The sequence below is a fragment of the Panthera uncia genome, chromosome X (genome assembly GCF_023721935.1).
Source record: "Panthera uncia isolate 11264 chromosome X, Puncia_PCG_1.0, whole genome shotgun sequence".
NCBI lineage: Eukaryota > Metazoa > Chordata > Mammalia > Carnivora > Felidae > Panthera > Panthera uncia.
The window spans coordinates 103,547,501-103,567,161 of NC_064817.1; the positions used below are offsets into that span (position 1 = coordinate 103,547,501).

The window sequence follows — 19,661 nt, forward strand, 5'->3', positions numbered from 1 at the left end:
GAGAATCCCAAGCAGGCCTCACACTGCCAGCACAGAGCCCTATGCAGGGCTCGAACGTACAAAACTGTGAGATCATGACCTGAGTTGAAACCAAGAGTTTGATGCTCAACCGACTGAGCCACCAGGCACCCCACTCTGTGACATTAGATACGCCTTTTCTCTTGGTCTCTGCTTCTTCCTTTGTGAAAATTATGGAGTTAGGCAAGGTTGCCTCCAACTCTAAAATGCTGTGATTCAACATCCGCCAATAGCCTTTCTATTACCAACACATGAGGCTGACTCACACTTGGTGTCTTCCAAGAGAAGTACTAAAAGCTTAGATACAATAAAGTCACAAAATCATTCCAAAGCCATTCTCATGGTGGGGTCAACTTAAGACAGATATATTTGCGTTTTTCTATCCTGCCTCTTTTGTACCACTTTCAATCTCCCACCCCCGTGACAATCCATGAAGATAAACACTTCACAATGAGTTTCTATCAATGTGAGAAAGACAGAAGTCAGCTTACTTTTGGGATCCTCTAGTTATCAACATATGGTTTTATTTCTTGAAGTTGTAATCAGATAAAAATGTCCAATGGACTAAAGAAACTGAGTAGGGTTGTTAGTCTTTTTTTCTTATTTTAATTCCATTTGAAGGAATAATAGGCTCTTCTTGCTTTTGGAAATATAATAATTCAGCTGACATGCTAGAAATACCAAACATGAAGATATAAAATGGTGGCATTTTCTCTCTTTAAAAACAATCAATGCTTTCATTTGTGGACTTCAAAGTACATGTGAAATAAAAGTCTCAGCCCTGTGAGTCTGAGGTAAATCAAAAGGCTGTTAAGTGTCATAGAAAAGTTTTCTGGTTCATCACCCCTCTTCTAGGTAAGAAAGGAAACAAAAGTACTCCCAAACAGATGAGTGCTTATCTCACTTTTATATTTCTCTCTCAAACAGGCTTAAGCAACTTCCCCGTAACAATTCATTCCAATATAATTCTTCCTTATGTCTGACTTGGTGCTGCACAGGCCCACTTCGTCCTATTAATCTCGCCTTGACAGTGCTAGAACTCTTCACTGTCTTTATTGTCAAGTCTCACTTTGACTTCCAGAAATTCTAAAGGAATACTTGGAAAATGAGTTAGGTGTCTATGATCAAGTTTAGATACTATCTGGAGGTCCTTATCATAACATTCCTGGAGATGCTAGTCCATCTTAGTCAAAATCATTTCTCCTCTCTGGTTATTAGCACTTCATCTCTAAAATGAAACAAATATGAAAATATATTAAGGAAAGAAAGAATTGCCATACTGATGCAAATTATTATTGAACAGAAGGGTCTTCCTGGAGATCTTTAACTCTTGGAGTTGGGATTCAGACGTTATTGCAAATGGAAAATGGTTGAGGATGCCTCTTTCTATACTGAGCTATTCATCACTCACATGAACTTTGAGAATAATACTACTCAGTACTGGGCATCATGTATTTAAGTGCAAACCTATCTTTCAGTACAGACCTATGAGAGAAGACAATGGAAACAGGAGTATGTCCACATCTGCATCATCACTCTGGTATCATAATTATCCCCAGGTTAGTTGCCTACTCTTCCAGAGAGCTGACATTTTCTTTTGAATACTAATGTGTCATGAGGTTGCTTAAAACAATGCATTCAATTTTAGTCATCATCTGATGGCCTTATTGACTCATGGATTCTTCCACTTTAGAGTAAGAGAAGAAGATTGGTATCTCCGCTTCTACAAGTCCAGGTGGATATCAAACAAGAAGGCAGTTGGCATCTTGTGGACAGTCATTATAATTTGATGAGATTTTAACAATCTTCTACTCTTTAGCCATGAAGTATCATCTGAATAAGTGGACTCACTGCAATTTCAGAAAATTTGTGCTACTGCACCATTACTCAGGAAACATTTCTACAAGGAAAAGGTAAAATTTGAGAGCAAACACACTCTAAAGAATGCTGAGATCGCCTTAAGATAAAAGCTGCAAAGCAGCCAGATCTACAAAGGAAGAGTTTGTGGTCAAATACTGCAGTGTTATCTAATCCAGATTACTGATCTACTTCACTGAGGAGTTGGGACAGGACACCCAAACTCCACCTCTGAGTTGTCCTTGGGCACTCATGAAATTTCACCTGGTAAAGAGGCAAGGATTCCATTAGGGCCAGGTTTTCTTTTCACAAGCACCTGGATCTGATGTGTGGCTTATCTAAGGATATAATCTTACAAATGTTTGGAGTTTGACCTTTAGGGTCAAGTGAGGAAGTCAATTGATCAATATGAGATACCAAGTGTCCAGTTTTATTTTATTTTTTTTAATTTATTTATTTATTGAGAGAGACACAGTGTGCGTGCACACACACACACACACACACACACACACGGTGGGCGGAGCAAGGGAGAGACTTTTATGCAGGCTCCACACTCAGAGCAGAGCCTGATGCAGGGCTGGATCTCACAAACCATGATATATGCATGACCTGAGCTGAAATCAAGAGTCGGATACTTAACCAACTGAGCCACCCAGGCACCCCAAAAGTGCCCAGTTTTATACACAGCTCTACTCTGGCAGTGATAAGAGAATAATAGAAAATATTAAGGCCAGGGTAAAGCAATTATTTATCCAGATACATGATCAATCAATAAATATTTCTTGAGCATTTATTGTGTGCAAGACACTGTATCTTTGCTAAAAGCCATTTTAGCAGGAGTCAGGGGCCCTTCCAATAATGGGTTAATGACTGAGTTAAAAGGCTAAGACATATTTACATGAACAGATAACAACAAGGTAATCTATAACCAGTGTCAAATGAGTCATATGAATATGACCACCAAGGAGTTTCACAGGTACAGATGAGCAATTCTAACTGATGATCCAGAAAGCCTCCTGAAGACGGTTGGATTTGTAGCAGGTACTTTTAGTTGGACAGGATTTTGACAAGTTAAAGGAGATAGAGCACACTAGACAAAAAAAAATGGCATGAGCAAGGTACTAAGTAGGTGGGTGCAATGCTGGTCTTGTAGCAGATTACCTTGGCTGAACTAGAAGACTTGTTTTATAGAGTAGCAGGGAAAAAAAAGCTGAAGAGACCATGGGATCTCAGAGTTTAGAGGCATCCTAGAAATGATCAAATCTGCTCACCTTACTCTCACACAAACACAGATTTCCTTAGTGTGCCACCAATGTTTAACATATATTTTAGTAATGGGTCTGGATTCCTAATATCTACAGGCATAACTGTGGCATAAGAGTTAGAGAGAGGCTTTGGAGTTAGAGGCCTGCCTAAACCACTTGCTAGGTGTTCATCCTTAGGTTAGTTTATCAAACCTTTATTTCTTCACCTATAAATGTGGATGATAGTATACTCACTGAAAGTGGAGGTAGGGAGAGAAAGGAGAAAGAATGCTTGAAGGAGACAGAAAAGGATGAGGAATCTGTAAAGTGCATTGCCAAGGAAAGCAGAAGTAGAGAGAATTCAAGGTAGGGAAGGTTGTTAACAGCATCAAATGAACCAAACAGGTCAAAGTGGTTGAGACCAGCCAAAAGGCCAGGGACTTTGACAATTTGGAGGTCACTTGTGACCTTTAATAAATCAATTTTAGTATAAAAGGAGAGAGGCAAATTGTAGAAAAGGATGAAATAAGAGGGATGGGAAAGGAAGAAAACCGGAATGGGTAGTGAGGAACTAGAACTGCAGTCAAAAACCCCTCCTCATTTGCAGTGACAGGAGAGTGAGAAAGATGGCTTTGATTCAAAGGGGTCACATGGTTCAGTGATATAATGGCTGGATGTGTAGCTCAGCTTAGAACTGAAATGACTGGTAGTTCTGTTAAGGACTTCCAACCCTAGCCTTCCTCCTTGCTGAGATGCAGGGAACAGTGACAAAGGACGAAAATACAATTACAAAGCAATCTACCCATTTATAATGCTGTAAGGTTGCCAGCTGAGCAATTATAAGAGCTTCCCCATATAGTAAAACCTCATTAATTTGGACTTCACCTTTTTGGAATTTGTGGCAATTTAACCTGGGCTGGAGTCACAAAGAAAGGGTACTACTTACAAAGAAAGGGTTCACTAAGCAAAACAGTGAAAAAGATTGCAAGAGAGCTAATTTAGCCTGCCAGGGCCTATTTCACCTATTTAAAGAAAATAGTCTTTTTTTTTTTAAGAACCTCAGCATATTCATTATTTGAATGCAAATTGATTCTGCTAATTGTAGATTAGTATAATCTATTGCTAAAATCCTATATCTGCAAGTTACTTTGCACTCACTGAATATGCTCATTAGAAATAAAACTGCAATTCTTTAAAGTTACTTCACAATTCCAATGAATTCATACCCCTTTCCCCACTCTCATGAAATAACTACAGTTCAGGAGGTATTACTCTAAACTAGCACATCACTTATTAAGAACACAGTGGAAAAACTAATAAGTGATCAAAAAAGGCCTCAGAGCAGCCAAAATAGATTTCCTAAAGTTGATGCCCTAAATCCTTTAACTCTTTCCATAGCAGGTTCTCTTATAGCTGATTTAACATACAGATCTGACATACCAACTTGGAGATGGCTGGCTTTTTTTAATGTTTTATTATTTTTTAAATGTATTTTTGATAGACTGCAAGCAGGGGATGCCAGAGAGAGAGGGAAGACAGAGGATCTGAAGCGGGCTCTGTGCTGACAGCAGCGAGCCCCACGTGGGGCTTGAACTTACAAACTGTGAGATCATAACCTGAGCAGGAGTTGTATACTCAACCAACTGAGCTACCCAGGTGCCCCTGGGTTTTTTGTTTTTTAGTGTTTGCAACTGATTAGAAGGAGAAAAAGGGCTGCTGCATGAAGGGACACTGAGAGAAACCAGAAGTGATTGCAGACTGCAGAAAGGAGACAGGACATGTATAAAATATGGCTGTAATAACTAAAAAGCTACCAGACTGTAGGACATTTTATTGTAGAGATAAAAGGCCTATATTCCTTAGTAAACCCTGAAAACTATAATAGAGTATTATAGTGCAGTACAATAACTAATATCTGGAATTATGCCTCTAAATGATCAGAGTTGAATACATTCCTTAAAAAGGCAGATACATTTACACACACACACACACACACACACACACACACACACACAATTTGTATCCATAATGGTTAACCTAAAAATGTGAAATGTGTTGATACTCAAACAGGTAAAGTTCATAATATTATCATATAATAATAATAATAACAAAATAGCAACATTTATTAAGTGATTACTGTGTGCAGACATCATGCTAAGCACTTTACGTAATATAATTGTGTTTACATCCTAATAGGTGGGTTTTAGTACCATTTCTACTTTACAATTGAAGTGAAACTCAGAGAGGTTAAGGAACCCCCCCCCCCCCAGGCCACAAACAGAAATAGAGCTGGGATTAGAACTCACACCAGTTCTTTAGCTATAAACTATGCTTTTCCAATGTTCCAGAAAATACAGCTGTCTAAAAATCACTCTTCTTGAGAGCTCCAGAGAGCTGTGTTTTACTGTGTTTTTGTTTTCCAAATTTGTATTTGACAAATACCTTGATTTATAAGCGAAAAGACTTATAATCTTAGAATCAGATATGATCTTATATGTTTGTAAACATGCTCCATGTTACAAGGTGAATATAAAATAGTAAAAAAAACCCAAAAAACAAAAACAGAACAAAACAAAACACCGTGAACGTGTCTATTAGGCTAATCCCCAATCTCAGATCAGTTTCTACACACTGTGGATACTGTTTTCAAATGAATAGCCAAGCAACAAAGAGATACAATTTTAAAGTATCAAATGATCAGTTAAGAATTGGTTCTCCTGTTGCTTCCCCACTCGTTTTGGAGAAATTTAACCTGAGAATAGGCTAATGGAACATGAAGGTAAAGGAGGATTGCAGGGGAGGATAAAAACTCAGTTGACTATTATAAACGATTTAGGGCAATCAGCTCGTCACCTGTTCTAAGAGAACTATGAGGGCATAAAACACATGTGGGCATATTGTGTACTGGGGGAAACAAGGCTGGGGTGGGGAGATGCAAATATATGCAGTTATCTGCATTACGGGTAAAAGTGAGGGTAGCCCACCACATGGACACGCAAAGAAAAACATACAGTGAAAGCATTCACTCATGAAATCCTTCTACTTAAATCAATGTTTTTTACTCATCTTTCTTTTGTGTGTCAAGCCTACCCATTCAAGGGTCAGCTACAAAGGTCACTTCTGCTGTGAAGTGTTCCACAATGCCCAAGGCTGAATTATACTCTTCCCCATTTGTGCTCCCATAGGGTTTTTTTTTTTCCCGTTTTCCACAGTTAGCCACATCACCAATGATACTCTATCTCATTATTAGTTATTCTTGTATGTGCTTTCCCCCCACTCTACCCCACCGTGAGTTCACTGAGGGCAGGGGACTCTTTCTCATTTCTGTGGTTCTACAAATCCCAGCGAAGTGTCAATCACATACTAGGCTCTGGGAAAATGCTGACTCAATAGCACTGGCTTAAGACAGTGCATTATTGCCTAGCTTACCTGAAGGAGCATTTGTTCTCTTTCTTTTCTTGCTTGACTCCCCTCCATTCTCAATGAGGCCTTCTGTGACCAGAGGGCCACTGGCACTACCAAACTGCAGGGGCTCGTTGTTGTTGGCAGGGTCAAAGGGCAGCTGGTTCAATCCTAAAGAAGAAAAAGAAAGCCAAAATCCAGACTCCATTAAGGACTGGGATGTCTCTAGATTGTATTATATGAGCCACTAGAGGAAAACTCTCTAAATCTTAAGAAACTAGGAATAATAGGTGAATTCCTTAAAACCAGTTGCCTTCTGTAATTTTTCCAGATTTTGTTGACAAGTACAGAATTAAAACATAGGGTCTTGTAAGACTGTCACTCAGTCTTATAAGAAGATCCCTGACGTTTCTGGGAAATTAGCATTTTTGGCCACAAGCTATCAAATTATCTTCTACCTCCTTCCTTAAAAGAGATAAGATCTTCTTTAAATGTGGCTATGGCTAAACCCACCGTTCCTTTCAAAAAGCTTGGTTATGTATTCCTCAGACTGTCCCTTGACATTTTTCCATTCTTTCACTGCAAGGTGATGCAGATATCATTAGAGCATCCTGGCATCAAAGTCACTGCCAACGATAACAGAGGTTTCTACAAAAGAAACCCACAATTCTATGGCAAATGAGAGAAGGAAACAAAGATACAGAACTCGCAATGAGATTAGTTAGTAGTTGGAGTGCTGGGGAGTAATGACCCGGGTTTGGCTAGTGCTACTTCTATCCATTCCAAATGATGCCAGAGCATGGTTACTTTACTAGTTGCTGCTGCATCATCTAAAACGTCAGAAGGCACTGTCTACTCTCTAGGTCTTCCATGCTTCAGCCCGGGAGGAGCAGAGGGTTTCTTACTCATCTGGCAGCAGCACCTGGAATTTCAAGTGTTTCAATTAATACTTCATGAAATGTGGAATCAAAAGCTTTGTTAAAGACCAAAGTTAGGTGATCTCTCTTAAGCCTTTTAGCCACTGGTTCCCTAATCCTATCAAAAGAGGAATCAGGTTGGCCTGCCAGGCTCATTCTTTAACCCTCAATGTTTCAATGGGCAGCAGCTATACAATTCCTGAGGCAATGTTGTAAACGGTCAATAAAAGCTTGGAGTCCAGTCAGCTAAAAGTCAATCAAGTTTCAGTAAAATGACTGCTAAGATCCTAACAAAATGTCTGTACATTATTGGTTTTAGTTAAAGTATCCCTAGGCTAATGTTTTCAGCCCACATAACAAATACCATTTCTTCAGCAATCAGACTCCACTTGGCACACCTCCATTAAATGTCTTCTGGGATTTGTCAAACATTTTTCCTTTACATCACCTGAGTAACTAAGTGAAGGAATGAAAACTCACTTCTGTATCTTAAGTCAACTGTTCACTGCATCATATCCATGTTCTATTAAATCCCTATCATGATTAGAAAGAACTAAGGAAACAAACATTAATACATAGCAATGTATTAAATACATAACAATGTATTAAAAAACATTCAGATGAGGCCAAGACTATTTTCAAAGAAGACTAGATTTTTATACAATTTACAAATGAAGAGGTTTCTTGCACCTGAGTGGTCCCAGGGTCAAATGTGAGTAGTGTACTGTTAGAAAAACTTTTCTTGGTATTTCCTTCTGCAATATTATATTGACCAAAACAAGCTCTATGGGGGATGGAATGGCATAGTGGATACAGCATGTGTTTCAATCAGGGCTAAAACCCAAAGCTGTGTCTTTTACTAGCTGGCAATCATGTAATCTCCCTTACTCTTAGTTTCATAATGTGTAAAAATGGAGTGATAACATTTGTACAGGGTTGTTGCAAAGATTAACAAGATAAAAAATATATATTTAAAGTTATGATTATCTTATTCTAAATGAATTAAAAAAAACAACCTTTTTCAGCTTGTAAACTCTTCTAACGAGGATCTTCCCCCCCAAAACTCTTCCCAACCCACAACTGTATCCCTGGTGCCTATCACCATGCCTGGCAAATAGTGAGTGTTGAATTAATGAATTAATACCCCACAGGGAGGGGTAGGTGACTCATTCCATTAACCTATGTAAAGACGTGATAGCTGATAATCAAGAATTAATGCCACAACTTAGAAGTTATGATGCTGATTATATCAACATTACTTAAAATAATTAGACTTCAAATGCATCTCCATCATTGGAGAACTATACTGCAAGAAGGTGAAAGCTTGATCAAAAGGAATGCTCAGGGATTAGGAGGTTCTGATTAATGATGGTTAATCAGAAATTTTTTTCCTTATTTTGTTTTGCATTTGATAATTTTACAGAATAATATATTAGTCCATTTCCCTGCCTTATTAAGTAGATGACTGAAGATCTTACAGAACTTCAGAGCCATAATCTATAAAAGGAAGCTAATAACAGTGCTTAACTCATAGGATTGTTAAAAGGATTAAAATGAAATTATGTATGTAGAAGATTCTGCATTACATCTGGCATATAGCAGATACTCAATAAATATTAACTGCCACTACCATAATTTTGAATTTCTATTTCTATTCCATTTCAGTTTCTAGATTGTTGATGTGCAATGTGCGGAGACTGGTCTGAATTTGCTCTGATTCAAGGATAGACCTTTTTTCCTCATTGAATCTTTTCATTGTTGGCTTTACCTTTTTCTAGAAGTTGGAGTCCAGGAAAAGAATCTGCTAAATTAAAAGTATTCAGTCATAGATATTTGACTATAATTGTTTTACTGTTTATTTAGTCCCAGATGATAATTTTAGGGATTTAGGTACTTTGTTACTCTTCCTAGCATACAGATTTTTGTTTGGCACTAAATAAAACTGACATTTCAAGTACTTTCTCTGTGTCCACCTCATATATGATCCAGATTATGTGGCAATCCTGATAATTTAAGCACAACATCACAGGTCTGTTTCTTATAGAAAAGGATCTCATATCAAGGTGAGAAAGACATGCCACTCAGTAAGTTGATTGATTGAATATGCATCCACATTTTATATTCTCCGGGACCCCATACAGTCTCCAAAGATTTGTAGTGTTGAGAACAAGGGCTATATAGATAGCAAAATCCTATGACACCAGTGCTTTCTAGCCACTTTTATTGTATTTTTTTATTCATCCCCTAAGACAACACAAAATAAAGCCAATAAATCAGTAAATCAATAGATACTTAGAAGATCTTTTCTGTGTCATGTATATGTGATCCATGCTGAATGCTATTGTAAGTAAAATAGCCCCATTAAAACTATTTAAATTCTAAAAAGAAAACGACCACTTTAATTTCAAGGACTCTTCCTGCAGAAATTACGACTTAAATGTAAAATATAAGCAATTACCATATTGTAATTCCCACCAAAACTATAGAATTTATCTTTAAATCTCTTATGGAAGCTAGTTCTACTAATTTCCCACTCTACATGATGAAATCATTAGATTAAAAAGATATTAGGAAAATGTTAGACTAGGGGGAAACTTTTGCGGTTATTTAGTTCATTCTTTTATGCAACACAGGAATCTCATCTATAGAGCCTAAATCCAGGGGGTACTTCTTGGCCTGGGGACCATTCCTTGCTGTGCTCCCAGAGATTCACCTTGCTTTGCTGGCCTTTTTAAAAACTCCTGCCTCCTCTATTTTGAGGGTTCCTTTTTCATCTCCCCCAATCTGCCTACGAAGTAGGATGCATTTTATTCAACTATTAACTTGCTTATTGTCCCTAAAATGAGTTCATGGCACGTCTAACTTTGTAAGCGTCCTATTGATAGTCACTGCAAGAAAAATAGACGAGGGAGTCAGGAACAGTTTAACAGAGCAATGTTAGACATTTTCTAAAGTCTTAGATAGTTCTCATTGTCCTTGCTCTTTTATTCCTGAGGATAAACGTAATAAAACTTTGAACTTTGCTCATTCATGTCTCCTCCCATCTTGTCCCCTCACTGCCTAACCCCACAAAATATACAGTTTGTCTAAAGGGAAGCACAAATTGATAAAAAATAAAGGAAAACATAATAAACATGAGTGTTACAGATTTTTGCTATTGCTGTAGTTTATGATCACAATTAAGTCCATGTGGTAACGTAATCTCATATAAAACCAGGTTGACTGGTTTAGAGAGCTGACCAGCTGTTACTTCATGTCACGTCAAAATACAGATTATCTGACTTCATAACACGCACTTTCGAAAGTATGCATATTGGGGGAAGGGTGGGGGTGGGGTCCTTGGAGAATGACATTTCTCACCCAATGGAGCCAGCAAATTAAACATCTCGGAATGAAGTGTGTTTCTCAGTGAGTTCACAGGCAATGATGTCTGCCATACAGATGCAAATGATTCCTGGGCTTTGAGGGGAGCACTGAAGAATTTTCCTGACTCTTGTGAAAGAAGATCAATGATCTCTTTGTGCCCAGCTGCTGTTAGAGTTACTGTTACAATTCACTTTACAGAGCTTTCCACTATCAGGTCAAATTAGGACTAACCTTCATGATGCAATCTAACACTTTTAATGATTGCTCCAGGTTATGGTACGGAAATATGACCATGTGGGTCCCTGCCACTTCTTATTTGCAGCTGCGGGCCATAGACTTAAGGTGGTACAATCTTAGCAAAAAGGAAACACAATTATACTCTGGATTAATTCCCTTTGAAAGAAAATGGTTAGCTGCTGAGAAATCTGGTAAATTCAATTCAAGGCAGCAATGTCCAGACAGACATTTAGATTGAAAAGATAGAGTATCCGTTTTTGGCAAAAGTAACATTATAGCTAATTTGTGTATGAAACAAATTTCTGTAACCTGAGTCGTATTTTCCAGCTGACTTCAGTCTGAAATCAGGGGAAGTAGAGGGTCTCCAAATTAGTTTTTACTACAAAACTTTTGGAGAAACAAGGGGTTATTAGGATAATGGTTAGGACCTTAATGTGCTGGTAGGTGCTTTTGTAGGATTTATCTATCCCTGGGAGCTTCTCGTCCTTCCTCAGCATAGGCCTGAAAACCTCTGACTCCAGATTTTCAGCTGTCGCTACGGAGTTGCTCCACTTGCTACTTCTGGGGGAATGTTTGCAACGTCTAACAGACCTGGGCTGCGGTATCGCTTTGTGGCCACAGTGGCTAGCAGCCAAAACAAATGAACATTTCTTAGTTCCAGGTCTTACCTCATGTCAAACAAATGAAACCTACTTTGTCAATTTCATGAGTTCAATATTCTGTATAACTGGTTTAGCTGAAACAACAGTAATTGTAAAAGATTAATAGGGGAGCGAAGGTAACAGGGAAAGTGATGACAAAGAAAAAGGCCAAAAGCCTTTTCTACTAAGGAGCTTGCTTGAATGGTGGTGAACATAAAAGCTTCCAGGGAAAAATTTACATTCATGTCACTCTTTCAAGGTGTGATACAGGTGACAGGCAGATTTTTATTGATAGTGATCTTTCAGCAACTTTTTAGTGATTCCCTAAACTACTGGTCAGGCATTCAAGGCCTTCAAAATAAGGCCCCACCCATTCTGAGCACTGTCTTTCACTATGCTTCAGCTTGTACTCTACCCCAACACTTTTTGAACTTTCACGTGCACACATGTTCCCAGGGGATCTTGTTAAAATGCAGATTCTGATTTAATAAGTCTGGGTTGTGATCTGCTTTGCTAACAAGTCCCAGATGATGCTGATGCTGCTGGTGTGGGGAATCACACTTTGAGTAGAAAAGACTGACACTCTAGCAAAATGGGACTACCTGGTGTTCAATGAATCACTCCAGTAATTTCCTTGTCTCCACACCTTTAGCTCACATTGCTCCATCACCAACTTCTTGAATTCCAACTTTCAAAATACTATACTATCCTTCTCTTAGGGTTTATCTCAGATGTTATTTCCTTCATGATGCCTTTCCTTATCCACTTCCACGCAACTGATGACATACACAGCAATGGAACAGGGCTACCAGGGGATCAACCATTCATTGGCTGTTAAGAATGTGTTCTGTTTTTACAAACATTATCTTTTTATTTTCTTTTCTAATTATTCCCATTTTACAACAAAGAAAGGGAATCTTACAGAATTTAGGTAAATTTCCCAAGGTCATGCAGCTAATAAACAATACAGCAAGGAACTTGGGCTTTTTTAAAATTCTAAAACACTGTTCTGGTTCCCCTCAGATTCTCATCTGCATTTTTCATATGCCTTTTAGAGCATGCCTTGTGCTATAGTTCTCTGAGTATTTCTCTCATCCTTCCTTATCTCCTGCCTTACTCACTGACACTAAGTTGTAAACTCCTTTACTACACACTTTACCTCCCAGTAATTTTATTTAATTTTTTTAATGTTTATTTATTTTTGAGAGACAGAGATACAGACTGTGAGTGGGGGAGGGGCAGAGAGAGAGAAGGAGATGCAGAATCCGAAGCAGGCTCCAGGCTCTGAGCTCTCAGCACAGAGCCCGATGCGGGGCTTGAACTCACAAACTGTGAGATCATGACCTGAGCTGAAGTCAGATGTTCCACTGACTGAGCCACCCAGGTGTCCCATCCCAGTCATTTTAAAAATCTCTTCCTCCAAGATGCCTGGCATGATGCCTTGTACAATGTTACAAACACTCCAGACATGTGTATCGATCTGAACTCTGCTACAACTTAGGTACAATAGTTGTGTTTCCCACCCCAGATGCTAACCAACCTGCTGCTGGGCCTGTCATGAAGGGAAGTATGATTTGGGTTCCTTCAGCATTCTTGGTATCCCCTCTAATCCAGGATCCCTGAAGACTCTTTGGGGAGTGCTGGTAGATGGTCATACACTCTGCCCCCAACCTTGATTATGCATAACTTCATTCTCCAATGAAAAAGGCAGCACTGTCCTTCCCCGGACTAAGACTCTTACATGAGAGAATACTATAAAAGAAACTCCATATATGGATCTTTTCTTAATAGTTGTATGGATACTGGGTTATAGATCCCTGCTTTACAAACTGCAGTCAAGAAGAGGCAATCCCTAGAGATGTACTGTCCAACACAGTAGCCATCAGCCACAGTAGCCATATAGCTGTTAAAATCTAAGTTTAAATAAACTAGATGAAATGAAATGAAAGGAAAAGTTCAGTTCTTCAGCATCACTAAGCCACATTTCAGGTGCTCAACAGCCATATGCGCCTAGTGGCTACTGTATCAGTAAGCACAGTACAGACTCTTTCCATCACCCCCCAAATTTTATTGGACAGTGCTGCTCTACAATAAGACCTGGATTCAAACCCACATCTGCTACTTACTAGGTGTACCATTTACAAGAGGTATAAATAAGCCACTTGATTTCTCTGGGATTGTTTCTGCACTGTAAAGTGGGAATGATAATGCCCCTTCTTATAGGGAAGTGAGGAAAGTTCGATGAGAGAATGTATATTTAGGATCTACCACATATTACACACTAAATAAGTGTATAGTTCCTTTCTAGTCTAATCGAGGGTTCCTATGAATTTGCCTCAAAAGCAGAATAAGAAAATTCAAGTGGTGTGGCTCTTTAGGCCCTGAGGCTACATCCTATTTACGGCTTAGAGGATGTTAGCTTTGCATTCATGTTATAACCCTCTTTTTCTTTCAGATAATACACAACCATCAGGGTAAAACGTTAATAAATAATGCTGGGAAGAGTCAGTGATGGCTCTTTGCTTGTGCTATTTTTAGGAGAGGAGACCATATTTGTCACCTTGAACTTTCCAACATGAAAGAACCACTCTTTACCCTTACAACTGAAATGCTTCCTCTCAAAGCTTTAATCAGTGCTCAGTTTCAGCTGGCTGCTTTATTGTTAGAAAACTACTAACAGTGACACTAGAGCTGGAATGGAAAAGGACCATTTCTCTCCAAACCCGTATTTTCCTATGCTCAGAATGTTACCTGTGTTTTTCCTGTGGGGCTGACATCTCCCAGGCCTAGTAAAGGTGAATTATTTCAGAAAAGTCTGAACTAAATCTGTTAAGGTGCTTGAGTTCTGTGAGCAGGAAGGCAAAATATATATTTCCAACTTCAAGAAGAAGAATGCTTCAGGATTCTTTTCTCCCATACAATTTAAGGCTTGGGAAACACAGCAAAATCACATTCCTCAATGAAAACAAAGTTCAAAAAAATGTTGATTTGATAGAACAGTTCAAAGTGACAGATGGTAGATGGGTGATTTATCATTTTCCTTAGGATAAAGTCTGGCAGTCTTCAGAGGAACGGAGAAGAAAAAGTCTTATTTTCCTGTAGTTTATCCCTGAGAACAGTTACAGCAACTACCCTTCTCTCCACATCTTTAAGGGCGGGGGATTAGAAAGATGGTGATTGATCAGTGCCTACTTTGAGCTGGCTCTAGGCCATGCTGCGATTCCTGTTGACCAATTTTCCACTTGAGTGACAGGAAAAGGGTAGGTTCCTAACACACTGACCATTAGGTTATCTGTTTAATACTTGCCTGAGAATGTGCCCAGAGGCACTGTATTATGGGTGTCTCTGTCTAAATAAAATAAATAATTGCAGATTTCAGAGCCTGAGGACAGAGAGTTGTTCTGGTATTGAAACTGGAGTCTATCTTGTCAGATCTGTAATGAGGTCTTCCCTTCAGGCAGATTGATTTCATAAAGCTGAGGTAATTATCAAAAGCAAGCACAGTTCTCCCTGCAGAAAGCACTCTGCTGGTTTTGAAAACTAGCTAGTCAACTGGATCTGGTCAGGAGCCTTGGCTGAGCCAGCCCTTTGCGTAGTAACAGTTACTACACAGAGTACACCAGTTTGTTCTAATAGATTCTTAAGATGCCGGTAAATACATTGTAAACAAGGTTCAACAAAATAATTTCTCATGCTGTAAGTGAGTGAAAATTGAAGTAGCAGTCAGATAAATCTGCGTTCCAGTGTAGGATGCTTTGAAGGAGAGAGTGAGAGCTGGAACTCCTTTGGTCTTTGCAGAGTTAATTTTATCAATTAGTGCTAGAAGGATATTGGTATCCTTTCAGACTGATGCCCTGCACGAATAACATTTGTATCTTTGTTTTCCCCAAATTGTACACACTAATTTCACTAGATTTCCTTTCTTCATTTCATTCAGTCTTCATTAACTATTTACCCAATCGCTGCACTACAATTTTAATTGCCTTATAATTAACCAATGATGAGTTTGTGATTTAGAAGTCCCTAAAGATAGAACTACATAAATACAGTAAATCCTCATTTACATGTTTGAAAGATTTATCCTTCGTCCTTCCCCCCACCCCATTAATTTTGCTATACTGTATCACTAATGTTTTGGAGTTATGCTTTCTGCATTCCCAATATTTGATCCCCATTTGGACTAGTTTTTCAAGAATGTATGATAAACAACCCTGCATTAGCTGTGAAATTAAACACACAGGAGAAAACAGGTTTCTGTAATATATTAATACATCCTTTGTAGATCCATACCTCCACTATAAAAATTCCACCTGAGGAGTATCAATACAGGGTGTCACCAAGAGATAAACTCCTTTAGAGATGTCCCTGGGCTGAAGTCAAACCTACTACTTGGAAGAAAGCTAGAATCTAGTCTTTGAGAAGATGACATGACTATAAAGGAAAAAAGCCTTCAAAAAAAAAAAAAAAGAACTAATTTGTATTTGAAACAAGTCTTACTGTTGTTGTATAAAAGAATAAGTAGGATCTTGGGGCTCTTCGGTGGCTCAGTCGGTTACAGTGTGGAGCCTGCTTTTGATTCTCTCACTCTATCCCTCCTCTGCTCGCTCTCTCTCTCTCTCTCTCTCTCTCTCTCAAACATAAATAAATAAACATTAAAAAAATAATAACTAGGGTCTTCATTTTGCTCCAGCCTGGAGTCTGAGGTGTTCAGTATGTATTGTAATGGCTGAATCTATAAAATAATATTGACAGATAGTCTCTCTTCTTATTCATCTAATTCATTGAAACATTTCTGTGGGGCTGGCAATATGCTAGGCCCCAGCATTTCAGGACTTGATAAGACAGTTTCTTTCCTCAAAAAGATCACAACTAGAAAGGAAGGCAGATAAGTACACAGAAAATCTGGCCTAAAGTACTGCATCAACTTCATTTCTTGCTATTTCACTTCCCACAAGTACCCTTTGCTTCATTCATACCAAACTTTTCAAATTCCTCAAATATACTAGGCCTTTTTATGTCTGTGCTTTTTTCTTAACAAAGAATTATTTTATTGTGGTAATAACACAGCATAAAATCTACATTGTTAAACTTTTAAGTGTACAGTACTGTATTGTTAACTACAGGCATGATTTTGTATGGCAGATCTCTAGAATTTATTAATCTTGCATAATTCAAACCTTATGCCCATTGACTAGCAATTTTCCATTTCTCCTCCCCTCAGCCACTGGTAACCACCACCATTCTACTCTCTAATTCTATGAGTTTGACTATTTTAGATACCTCATATAAAGTGGAATCATGCAAGATTTGTCCTTCTGTGACTGGCTTATTTCACTTAGCATAATGTCTTTAAGGTTCATCTATGTTCTTACATACTACAGGATTTCCTTTTTTAAGGCTGAATAATATCCCATTGTACATACATACTACTTTTTTTTTTCTTTTTAAATCCATTCATCTGTCAGACATTTAGGTTATTTCCACACTTTTGCTATTGTGGATAGTGCTACAATGAATAGTGGTGCTAATATTTTTTTGAGATTCTGATTGCAATTCCTTGGGATAAATAACCAGAAGTGAGCTTGCTGGATCATATAATTCTAGTTCCAATTTTTTCAGGAACATCCATATGTTTCCATAGCAGCTCTACCATTTTGCATTCCTAGCAACAATGTACAAGAGTTTCATTTAGTCCACATCCTCACCAACACTTATTATTTTTTATTAATAGCCATCTTCACAGGTGTGAGGTGATATCCATTGTAGTTTTGATTTGCATTTCTCTCATGATTAGTGACATGAAGCATCTTTTCATATGTTGGCCATTTGTGCATCTCTGCAGAAATGTCTATTCAAGTCTTTAGCCTATTTTTTAATTGGGTTATTAAGGTTTTTTTTTTTTTCTATTGAGTTGTAGGAGTTCTTCGTGTATTCTGGAAATTAAGTCCTTATGTTTTCTCTCGTTCAGTAGGTTGCCTTTCACTCTGTTGATTGTTTCCTTTGCTGTGTGTTTTCTTTTTAGTATGATGTGGTACCACCTGTCTATTTTTGCTTTCATTGCCTGTGATTTTGGTGTCATTTCATGAAATCACAGCCAAGACCAATATCATAAAGCTTTTCCTTATGTTTTATTCTAGGAATTTTATTTTTTATTTTTATTTATTTCGGGGGGGGGGGCACAGGGAGAGGGAGAGAAAGAATCTTAAGTACACTCCATGCCCAGTGTAGAGACTGATCTCACAATTGTGAGATCATGACCTGAACTGATATCCAGGGTTGGACACTTAACCAACTGAGCCACTCAGGCACCCCTCTTCTACGAATTTTAGTTTAAAATTTTATATTTAAATGTTTAATCCATTTTGAGTTGATTTTTTTGTATGTGTAAAATATGGGTCTAAGTTCATTCTTTTGCATGTGGATATCAGTTTTCTTGACACCATTTACTGAAGAGACTATGTTTTCCCCATTGCAGATTCTTTGCATCCTTGCTGATGATCGATTGATGGTATATGCTGGATTTGTTTCTGGGCTCCCTGTTTGGTGCTCTGTGCATACCATTCCCTCTGCTTAAATTACAATTTTCCCTTTATCTCCACCTGGAGAGCTCTTATTCATCCTTCAAAACATTGATCAAATCTTTAGTGAAAAGTTTCTTAATCCCCAAAAGCTCGCTCCACAGGAATACACAGAGCCTTTTTATCAGAGCACTTATTGCAGGACCTTAGGGTTCATTCTGGATATTTGTGGGGTTGTATGTATTCTGGGTGGAAGGCTGTCAACATCTGATCTGTGCCTAAGCTTACAGTTATGGCAGAATGCAGGATGCACTGGTGAGAACTCACCAGAGACAGAGAGACCAGTTAGAACACCAGGGTGATACGGTGGAGAGATGATGGTAATTATTACTTCAGACAGTGGCAATGCATGGTAAAAATGAATGGATTTCAGAGATATTCATGAAGTGGAATCCTCTGGATTTGGTGTCTAATTAGATCTGGGAGTTGAGGGGATGAGAAGAGTCTGAGATGACTCCATTTTAAAGCTCTTAAGTCACAGTCTTGAAAATCATGCAAGGTTTGTGGGCTTCAGTATGAGAAAAAGCACAATCCAAGCCTATGCTATTATGAATACAAAACCACTTCCAATCTCTGTTTACCATGACATAAAGGCTGCCAGGAAACACCAGAAAATGGCTTATACTTGACCTTTACTATGTATTCTTAATAAAGCCTGTCAAAAGATATCAATTCATCCAGAGAAATATAAAGCAGAATAGTGTATGAGGCAGAATAACATACTACTGGGCTAAGAAGAGAGAAAAACATTTTAATAATAGCTCTCAGACTTGGTTTATTTTGTCTACAGTATTCACAGACAACGTGTGTTTGCAGGTCAGGAATGCTTCATAAATTCCTTCCATTCCTCCCTTCATATTTCTTTCTTTTCTCCTCCTCCCAAATAACTCCTCAAAATGGTCTTATTAGAAAATCTTGCATTTTAATAGCAGTTGTCTTTTGGTTATTATAGTATGTTGGATTAAGCTGATGTTTCTCCTTTAACAATACTCAAAGAAAGCTTGGAAAAATTAATGCTTCATGGTTTTTCTTTCTGCCAAAGAATATAGCAATGTAATTGTCTGCTGGAGAAGAAGCACTCTAATCATCTTTAACTTTAAAGTAAATTCATTTCAGAAAGATGCTTTGAGACAAACAACTGACAGAGCAAATCAGGGCTCCTAGGAGATTGGGAAGTGATGGATTGCCTTGAAGAGAGGGCTACAGCCGAATTCAATTCCATGATCGTTTTCTCTGCAACAAAATAGCACTGCATGGAAGTTAAAAGTCCTGTTACATCATGAGATAATAGATCTTAAACACTGCACAGATTCTTAACACCTAAAGTTCTACGCACCCCAGAGGCAGCAAGTGGACAACCCATTCTGATTAAACAATAGAGTCAGTTGTACCAGGTGAAGT

General features: G+C 38.3%; 1 protein-coding gene across 1 annotated transcript in view; it reads right to left on the reverse strand.

Moving 5' to 3' along the window:
* The window catches only part of ENOX2 (ecto-NOX disulfide-thiol exchanger 2), a 263,903-nt gene that overhangs the window by 154,215 nt on the left and 90,027 nt on the right, over positions 1 to 19,661 (reverse strand). Inside the window, exon 3 of the mRNA XM_049644290.1 lies at positions 6,549 to 6,692. The gene's annotated coding sequence lies outside the window, so the exon portion shown is untranslated. The remainder of the gene's footprint in view (positions 1 to 6,548; positions 6,693 to 19,661) is intronic.